We start from the raw sequence: 9,805 nt of genomic DNA, 5'->3' as shown, positions 1-9,805 counted from the left end.
CAGGTCCCCTTACCATTGTCCTGCCTTCATTTATAGGCCTGACTCCCAATCCACTGAACCATTTGGAACCAATGCTTGTATCCATTCTAAGACAGAAGATAAGAGTTTTTTTTAAAAAGGGGGTTCATTCAAGTGTATTAATTCCTTTGCTATATTTTTTTCACTTGAAGAAAGTAAGCTGAGAAATAGTCGTGATTTGCCCAAGACCACAAAGCACAGCAGTGACAAAAGAGCCAAGACTGGATCTCAGGGCACCCATCTCCCGGCAAAGGGTCTTCCCCACCAGCCTGCTCTGCCTTCTTTTGTGTTGACTTCATTGTCTCTTTATTAGGGGCCTTTTTCTTCTTTCCCTCCCCAAAATCTACACCCCGTGTGAGCCGGGTGTCTAAGATGATCCAAAATTGGAGTAGAGACAAAACGAAAATTTCCGGGTTTTGAAAAGAAGGATTTTGGCCTTGTTCACTGGCTAATGCCACATACAAAGAAGTTTTTTAAGTTTAGACATTTGCTCTGTAAGGGCTTCTGTGAAGTGAACTCCATGCCTGGAGGCATCTGTTTCTCCTGGCTTAAACCAACTCGCTGCTGAGGAATGACTGTAATTTAACACCTATAATACATGTGTTGGAAGAGAGGAAGAAGCCAATTGCGAGGCTCGGTATGTTATAGGAAGGGTGTGTATCATTCGTGATCATTAAAGTTCCTGTAGCAAAGGCCACGGTTAACGTGTAAGCCAATTTAGAGGGTGTGGAGGGTAACTGGGAAGAGTTTTATGTGTAGCCATAAACCGGTTGGGAACCCGATGGGGGGACGTAGGCGATGAGCCCAAATAGCCTGCAGGCCTCTTCCAGAATGACTTCTGGGCCTCACTGCCTCGGTGGAGATCGGCGGCCTTCTGACATCTTCCAGGAGAACCATGCTGATGGCCCTTCACCAGGCTCTTCTGGACAGAGATGGACGCCCGCCAGCTGCACAAATAGGATCCTCTGACACAGATTCAATCTGTTTCCTTCATCTCTGCCTAAAGGACAAGAGGCCATCGCAAGGACCAGCTGGCAAAACGGAGAAAAAATGGGGAAGCCCTTGCTCGTGATCCTTATTCCAGTGAGTGTCTTCAAAGCAAGGAAGCCTGTTGGAAAACAACCGCCCCAGTTGGACGTTTTCTCTTTAAACGCTGGTGGCCTTTGTGGGGTCAACAGAGACTTCTCTTTGAGAATCGAATGAGCTTCTGGTGCCTCCAGAGAGAGAGGAAAATTGATCAGTCCTTCTGGGGGGAAGTGCGTTCAGTGAATGGACTATTGTTACACCCAACGTCCCATCTATGGGCCCAAGACGGGAAGGCTTGCTTCGAAAGGGATTCCGAGTAGTCCACCTGGGTCTTGTACCAGAGATGTATCCTGGCGCGTCCAGAAAAGAAATCTGTTTCTCGCGTTAGTTGTTAAAGCGCAGAAGAAACGTCCGGCTCTTCAGCTGGGGCCAGACACGAAGGAGACGTCCGAGCAGGAGTCCTGGATTAAGAATGTTAAGGAGGGCGGTGTAGTGAAGATGTCCCGGAAGTAAGTAAATCGGGCATTTTGTCACCAAATCGAGGCTACTTTCTAAGAGAAACAGAAGGAAGAGGCTGCCTGGACAGGGAACAAAAAGATCCCAACTCCCAGAAGGGCTCTCCGGGCCCACCCGACCTCTGTAACCAAATACCCCATTCAGGCTCCTGAAATTAGATTAATAGAATTCAAACATAGGAACAAGTCAATATACTTTGCTTGGGATGTCATGTGATTCTGTGCTGATCTTCATTTGCCTGGATAAGCAACAATGGAAGATCAGACGGCGCTCCAGTAATAGAACCCTTGTACACTCCAAGACATCTGCTTTTCCTTCAGTGACTTTAATAACCCTGATACAAATCTTAAGCAAACAGTTCAATTAGCCTTGGTCATCTTTCATCTGATAGGCCATTGTTCATGGTGTTTCCTGTTTAAATCACTGCTGCACTCTTTGCTTTGTAAAGCCAGGCTCATTAGGGAAGCCTCCAGCAGTTGTCCCGGGAAGAAGAGGGCAAAATGGAGCAAGACAGTGGACTGTTCTCTTTTCTCCCTTCTCAGTAGATAAGAAATGACTATGTCCTCAGTGGAGGGGGGTCAGCTAGCTTTTCAGTGATCCCATTATCCGTTAGATTGTACACTCTTGGAGGGCAGAGACTTGTGTTTTTCCTCTTTTATATCCTCAGAGCTTAGCCCATAGTATTTATTAAATGTTGATTAAATTTAATTATTGAGGAGATAAGGAAAATAGGACAGCCGGCAAAGGTAGGAAGGAGTTGTGTGTGTGTGTGTGTGTTTCTTCTGCTAACTTTTATCAATGACTCTCTCCTTTTGTTATATTTTTAGGGCCTTTTCTTTGTCCTTTCCTTTATTAAATACCCTAAGAAAGAAAGGAAGAAAAATATGGACTAGGAGTTGGTAGCCTCCCACATAGATAGGATCAAAGTTTTAGAGATGGCTGTAAATCAAGAGCCTTCTGCCAATCTTTTGTTGTTGTTCCTTTGTTTCAGTTCTGTCCCATCCTTCATGGCCCTATTTGAGGTTTTTTTTGGCAAAGATACTAGAGTGGTTTGCCATTTCCTCCTCCAGTTTATTTTACAGATGAGTAAACTGAGGCAAATAGGGTTAAGGGTTAAGTCTGAGTTCAGATTTGAACTCAGGAAGATGAATCTTAATGACAGTAGGCTTGGTACTCTGTGTGCTATGGTACCACCTAGCTGTATTCCCTGCCCCATCTTATAGATGAGGAAACTGAGGGAAAGGAAAATAACAGTGACATTTCCAAGTCAGCATAGATGTTAGGTAACAGAACCATAACTTGAAGCTGGGCCCTCTCATTCTCACCCTAGTGCCCTGTCTTCTGCACTATATTGCTTTTTAGGACCTGTGTTTATATTAGGCACCATTTGATGTCCAGGAAGTCTTTTGACCCCTTTATTTCTTCTCCCCATAAGATCTCCAAATATCTATCCTTAACCCTAATGGAAACTGAGTAGGCATAGATAAAGAAGGTTATTTTGTGGGTGCCCTTCAAAAATTCCTTCAGACATGAAATCATATCATCTTCCAAAATGATGATACCTTGGCCTTAGGTTTATTGACCAGTCCATCCCCCTTCCTTTTTCTTTATCCTCATTCCCATTGGTCCAAGAGAATATAGTCTTCAACCTTGAGCCAAATCATTGTTACTGCTCTGGAGACACCCCAACTCCCCAAATATAAATTCATTAATAGATTGTAAACTTCTAGAGAGCAAGAACTATTTAATTCCCATTCCCTCCCTCCCTTTCCTCCCTTTCTTCTTTCTTCCTTCCTTCCTTCCTTCCTTCCTTCCTTCCTTCCTTCCTTCCTTCCTTCCTTCCTTCCTTCCTTCCTTCCTTCCTTCCTTCCTTCCTTCCTTCCTTCCTTCCTTCCTTCCTTCCTTCCTTCCTTCCTTCCTTCCTTCCTCCCTTCCTTCCTTCCTCCCTTTCTTCTTCCTTCCTTCCTTCCTTCCTTCCTTCCTTCCTTCCTTCCTTCCTTCCTTCCTTCCTTCCTTCCTTCCTTCCTTCCTTCCTTCCTTCCTTCCTTCCTTCCTTCCTTCCTTCCTTCCTTCCTTCCTTCCTTCCTTCCTTCCTTCCTTCCTTCCTTCCTTCCTTCCTTCCTTCCTTCCTTCCTTCCTTCCTTCCCCCCAAGCCTTAGGCCAGTATTTAATAAATTCTTGTTAAATTAAATCAAATAATCAATTTTCCACAAAGAGGTGTGTGTGTGTGTGTGTACATGTGTATGTGTGAAGACTCTTATCTAATTTTCATTCTGCCTATTGCTTGAGTTCCCTTGGACCAATGACTCCCCATTTGCCTCTAAGATAAAATCAAATTTCTCTGGCATTTAAAAGTTTTCTCAGCCTGGCTCCAGTTTTCCTTTCTAGGATGATTAGACATTCTTCCCCTTTACATACTCTACACTCCAATTAACCTGGCTTACTTGCTGTTTCCCACCTCTGAATCTTTGTATGGGCTGTCCTTATCTGCATGGAATATTCTTCCTGCCTCCCCTCTGCCTCTTAGACCCCAAAGCCTGATTCCATGCTCACTTCAAGCATAACCATTTTCTCAAATGTATTTGTTTTCCCAGTGATCTGTGTCCCCTGTAGATTTTTTTTAAACTAGATCTCTGATTTCATTGCTGTAAGGAACGTTTCGGAGGGGTGGGGGGTGGGGGGGGGGAATTCTTCCAATGTAGGTGAGCCCTGGCTCCACAACTAGTAAAAGATTAAGTAACTATCCCAGAATCATGCAGCTAGTTTGTGTGGGAGGTGAATAATTTTTAAAAATGCGTCCTTTATCTAGTTATTTGTTTGGATTATACGCTCCTTGAAGGCAGAGATCATCTCAGTGTTCTCTTTGTAGCTCTGATTAGCCTGTAATGGGCATTTAGTAAGTGATTGTAGATTCATTCATTTTGAGGCTTTGACCTCTGGTAAAATCTGGTGGCCAGGGTAGTGCACACCTTCCTCAGAGAGGTGGGGAGTCTCTCTGAGCAGTGAAGGGCCGGCAACCAAACAGGCATCCACCAAGGGAAGCAGGAATTAATAGAAGAGGGAAAAGGCATCAAAGGGAGATGATTCACCATGTGAAGTTAAGTGAACTACATTACAACAGACACAGTGTCTGGAGAAACTAATTGCTCATGTGGTTAGGTGACTCGGTTCTACCTGAGACCTTCTTGACTCTGGAAGCTATTAAATAGAACAAAACTCTCTGAAAGCAGACAACTTCAAAAGAACGAGCTTTACTTTGAGAGAACAATTTTTTTTAATAAAAAAAAACCTTCTTAAAGAATTCTGATTTAGAGTAGACGTTTTAACAACCTTTTGGCAATACAAAGGAAGAAGTTGGGCTCTGGGAAGCGATTATTATGGAAACCCTACTGAGCCTTTCCTGGAAATGCCAGGACCACAAAAATTTCTTAGCATTTGAAAAGATGACAAATGCTGACTTATGTGGACGTTGGGATTCCATTCCTAGGGCACTGTCATTTATTCCTCCAGTTGGCAGGACAGATTCCTTTTAACAGTAGATTGGATGTTTACACTGGTGACAGTTAGGAATGAGGAACTGGTTTCAATAAAAGAAAAACCAGACCAGCAGGAAGACTGAACCTAGTTGCAGAATTGATTATTCATTCTGTCTCCCTCTCTCTTTCCCTTTCTCTCTCTTTCTTCTTGTCTTCTCCCTCTATCTCTCTCCCTCCTTTTTCTTTTCTTCCCTTCTCCTCTCCCTCCCTCCCTCTCCTTTTCTCCCTCTCCCTCCTCTCTTTCTCCCCCTTCCCCTCCCTTTCTTCTCCTATTTCCATTCTCCTCTCTCTCTTTCCTTCCTTCCTTCCTTCCTCTCTTCTTTCCTTCCTCTCTTCTTTCCTTCCTCTCTTCCTTCCTTCCTTCCTTCCTTCCTTCCTTCCTTCCTCCCTCCCTCCTTCCTTCCCTCCTTCCCTCCTTCTGTATCACTGTATACCCAGGTTCTATGCTAGACAGGAAATTGTGATCCTGAAATACCACAGGAAACACAATTCTTCAAATATGCCTGGCAATACCAAAATGAAACCTTTTCAGGAAATCTCCAAAGACATGTTCTCTTGAGACCCAAGCCAAGAGAGATATTTTGTAGCTGAACTATTTGATCTTTAGCTGTGAAAGCATTCAGAAAGTCATAGATTTAGAACTCAAAGAGACCTTAGAAACTATCTATTCCAGTTCCCTTGTTTTAGAGAGATGAAAACTGAGGCCCAAAGAGATGACAAAGTAGGGGAGGAAAAGTGGCTTGAGTCACAAGACCTAGGTTCAAATTCTGTATCTGATGCTTGTCACCTCTGATGTCTTTCCCAGGCCTGTTTCCTCTCCTATAAAATAACAGTGTTGGATTAGATGGTTTATAAAGCCCTTTCCTGTTTTGGAACTATGATTTGGATTCTATGATTCTAAGCAACTTATCCAAGGAAGTAAGCACCAGAGGCAAGATTTAAACTCAAGCTCTCAAACTCCAAACCCAGAGCTTTCCCCATGTCAGCATGTGATATATCACTTTCTTGAAACCTACTGGTGATGCTTAAGTAATGTCTTCTGTGCTGTTTATAGGAGGGCCCTTCAGATAGCAGCAGACCATGGTATGCTAACCCCAAGGGTTTGGATTCAAATCCTACCTGTGTTACTTACTATATCAGGATAAACTTGGGTGAGTCACTTGTTAAACTGAGGTCCATGCCAATTCCAATTCTGTGATCCAATAAGTGAGGACTTGGCCTCATACCTCCAACCTTTCCTAATTGCCTGACATTGGGCAAGTGTCTTCCCTCTCTAGGTCTCAAGTCCCATTTCAGAATGCTTTATGTTGTGCTGAACCATTATCTCTTGTCTAAATCGGTCCTCACTGATGCCTTCCTGCCTCTGATCTTCCAAATCACTTCTGTGCCCCCCCCCCTTGGTGAATCCGAAGGAGCTGGGTGCTATCTTTTCCTGTGGGCTTTGTCCAGTGTTCCCAAATCAATTATAAACTCCTTTAGGGCAAGAACACTGCCTTAGTGAACTTTGTATCTTCTACCATGCTAAGGATGGTTCGTTGCTCATCACAGCAGTAGAATAAATTGATTAAACAATGTTTTCCACACTGCCCACTTTCCGGTACTTCTAACGTAGAAGACTCTCTTCAACTTTAGCCATTCTGGAGGGTGGCTTTTAGGAAAGGAATAGATGTGGTGAAGTCAACCACAATTGAACTGGTCATTTCTTCTTCGAGACAAAACATCTTTCCATTGATTTAAAAAAAGAAAGGAGGAGGAGGAGTAATTGAAACAAACTGAGTCATAGAAAGCCTTTGATAATTGAGAAGAATAGATGTAAAAGCATCCCTCCTTTTTCCTGATGGAGAGGTTAGGAACTCCTAAACTTGAGTGTGTGGAAGTGGGGGTGGAAAGGAATCAAATTGTATCTGAAGTTTCTGCTTGCTTTCCTTCCCCTTAACAAGGTAAGGTACAGTTTATAGGGTTAGAAAATATTTCCCCAAAAAACCCCTGTGACTTAGAAACAAAAGCGATCAATTTTTTTTTTTTAATTCTAGAGATTAGATTTTGCTTGACTTGAATCATTTCAAATAATGCTGTGGCAATAGCCCTAAGTTGGATGTCAAGAGCTGGATTTGAGCCCTGACTGCAGATAGTTATTAGATATGTGACTTTGGGGAAATCAAGTCACTTTTCTGAGCCCCTGTCTCTTCATCTGTCAAATAGAGATAATCGTATTCCCACTACCTTCTTCTCAACATGTTTTAGGAAGAGTTGCTTTGTAAGCTTTCCTGAGCTAGAGAAATGGGAGCTTTTGAGTTCATGGCTACTCAACTGAAGGTATTTATCTTTTTTAGATGAGGTGGAGATTTTATTGCTTTTGGCCGGAGTCCTTGTCTTATGTATGGACCTAGACGTAGTCCAAGGAAGCCTGAAGTGAATAGGTTTCTTTTAGAAAATAAATTGTTAAGTGTGAATGATGATAGTCCTTTCCAAGGTGACTCAACATTGGGAAAAGCAAGGGCACTTGTAAGAGGAAGAAAAAAGTGTGCTGCTTTCATGTCTGTTCTGAACTGCCTGTCCATATCCGAGCCATTTCTTACTTCTGTTTCCTCCTTCCACTCTCTTCCTTGTTCCTCCTTCCCTCAGGGCTGATGGCCCTTTTTTGGAATTCCATCTGGCTAACTTTTGAATGGAGGAGGAAGCCAAAGACCCAATTCTCTTGATTTCCACTTATAATGAAGGGTTGAACCATTCACAGTCCTGTTGGCCAGATCAGCCTTCTCAAGTCCAAGTGTGGTAATGTCACCCAATCTCAGAGCCATATACTACTGCGTGTTCCACAGATCAAAAGCTCAGATATAACCTGGGGATTGATTTATAGGAGCACAGAAAATAGTCTTTTTCCTTCATCCCCACCACCAAGTATTGTGTCTGGATCCTAGTAAATATTTACTAATACTTATTCACTGATGAAACCAAGATTTGTTAAGTTCCTGGAATATTGGACAAAGTGATAGACTTGAATCAAGACCTGGGTTCAAATCCTATTTCTGACAATAATTAGCTAAGTAACCGGTCAAAACAGAAACTCTGAGCCTCATTGACATTTCATGTAGTAGATAGACCTCACTGTATTCTTTTTGAGTTCTTCTGAAAATGATCACCCTCATATCTAAACAATTCTGAAAAATATGAGGGAGAAATAGAGAAGGAAAAAATGAGGATGAGTTAGAGAAATAGGTCCTTTCCGTTTGTAAAGCATCTTACACACATTCTTTGAGACTCACGGTAACCCAGAGAAATGGTTGCTGGTTGTGAGATTCATTGTGGTTATTGTGACTCTCCCCACATCACAAAGCTAGTCTCAATCTTCGGGAGTATTTGAGCCCGTGTCTTCCCAATTGCAAATTACTCTACGTCCTTCTTCAATGACAATTAAAGTCACATTGCAAATGATGATCTCCTCCCTATGTGGTGGTCATATTTATTTCCCCCAGTAGAATGTGAGCTCCTTGAGGGCAGGTTGCATTTGGTTTCCTTTTGTTTGGTTTTGTGTTTGTATCTTCCTTGGCATCCCCATAACTTTATATCCTGTTTTGCACATTGTAGGCTCATCAGAAATGGCATTTAAATTGGATTAACCCAAATCACATACTGTATATTCAAGGACTAGATCTCAAGAAATGGTTTCCTTTTCCCACTGACTGGCTGGCTGGCTGACATCAGAAGGCCCTTAATAATGGGGTGTGCTCTGATTTATTGATCGGGCCATTTAAACAGTGAGACATGAGAAAGTGGGCGCTATTATCTGGTAATTGACCATATTGGAAAGTTAAGTGTCTTGACAAGGAGCTAAGTGTGTTTAACATACAGATAAGATCAATTCTAAGATAATGCCTCCCTCCTTAATGAGCCAGTGCTCCTAGGAAACTTTGTACCCTGGTTGCTATCCAGCAGGGCTGAGATGATGACAGCCAGGACAGTCTTAATGACTAGATATATTTTTAAGAGACACTGGTCTCACGGGGCAACCAGTAGAGTTTGCTGGCTCACTCTTGGACTGGCAAGCTTTTGTCTTGTGGTCTAGCAACAGAGCTCAAATAAAGGGGGGAAAAGAGGAGACAGAAGGTCTCCTTGTTTAAATAATCCAGCTTGGTGCACTGCAACAGGGCTGAAGAAGGGTTTCCCGTGAAATATTTATCACCCGGAGCTCTCTCTAGGATGAAATGCTAATGCTGTGCTGAATCTGTTCTTGTAGTTCAGTTGAAAGTGAAAATTAGAATCTGCCCATCAGAAAGTGTCCCAAGGGAACAATTTGCACTGTAACTGGGCATGACCTGGAGAAGGGAAATGAGCAGAGAGTCATCCTTCTTGGAATAGGTAGAGCAGCAGCTCTTTTAATAGAAGAAAATAAAAAGAGACTTTATCTGTCCCTGGACACAAGCAAGCAAACAAAAAAAATGTTCCTTTTTATTAGTCAGTCAGTGAAAGCTTGTCCAGTTTATCTTCTGTGCCCATCACACATTGTCTTGCCCAGGCTTCACTAGTTGGAATCCAGTTAAATCTAGAGACATTAAATTGACATAGTAAATAAAATATAGGACTCAGAGTCAGGAAAGACCTGATTTCAAGTCCTGCCTCAGACCCTTAGGAGCTATATGACCCTAGGTAAATCATTTCTCCTCTCAACCTCAGTTTATGCTTTTGTAAATGGGAATAAATTTTACAGA

The 9,805-nt window shown here is 42.5% G+C and overlaps 1 protein-coding gene across 1 annotated transcript in view; it reads left to right on the top strand.

The window, feature by feature from the left end:
- AUTS2 (activator of transcription and developmental regulator AUTS2) overlaps positions 1-9,805 on the top strand; it is a 976,332-nt gene that overhangs the window by 492,420 nt on the left and 474,107 nt on the right. The window lies entirely within an intron of this gene.

The sequence above is a fragment of the Monodelphis domestica genome, chromosome 2 (assembly GCF_027887165.1).
Source record: "Monodelphis domestica isolate mMonDom1 chromosome 2, mMonDom1.pri, whole genome shotgun sequence".
Classification (NCBI taxonomy): Eukaryota; Metazoa; Chordata; class Mammalia; order Didelphimorphia; family Didelphidae; genus Monodelphis; species Monodelphis domestica.
The sequence above is the reverse complement of the archived record's forward strand: the minus strand, read 5'-3'. Positions and strand labels throughout refer to the sequence as shown.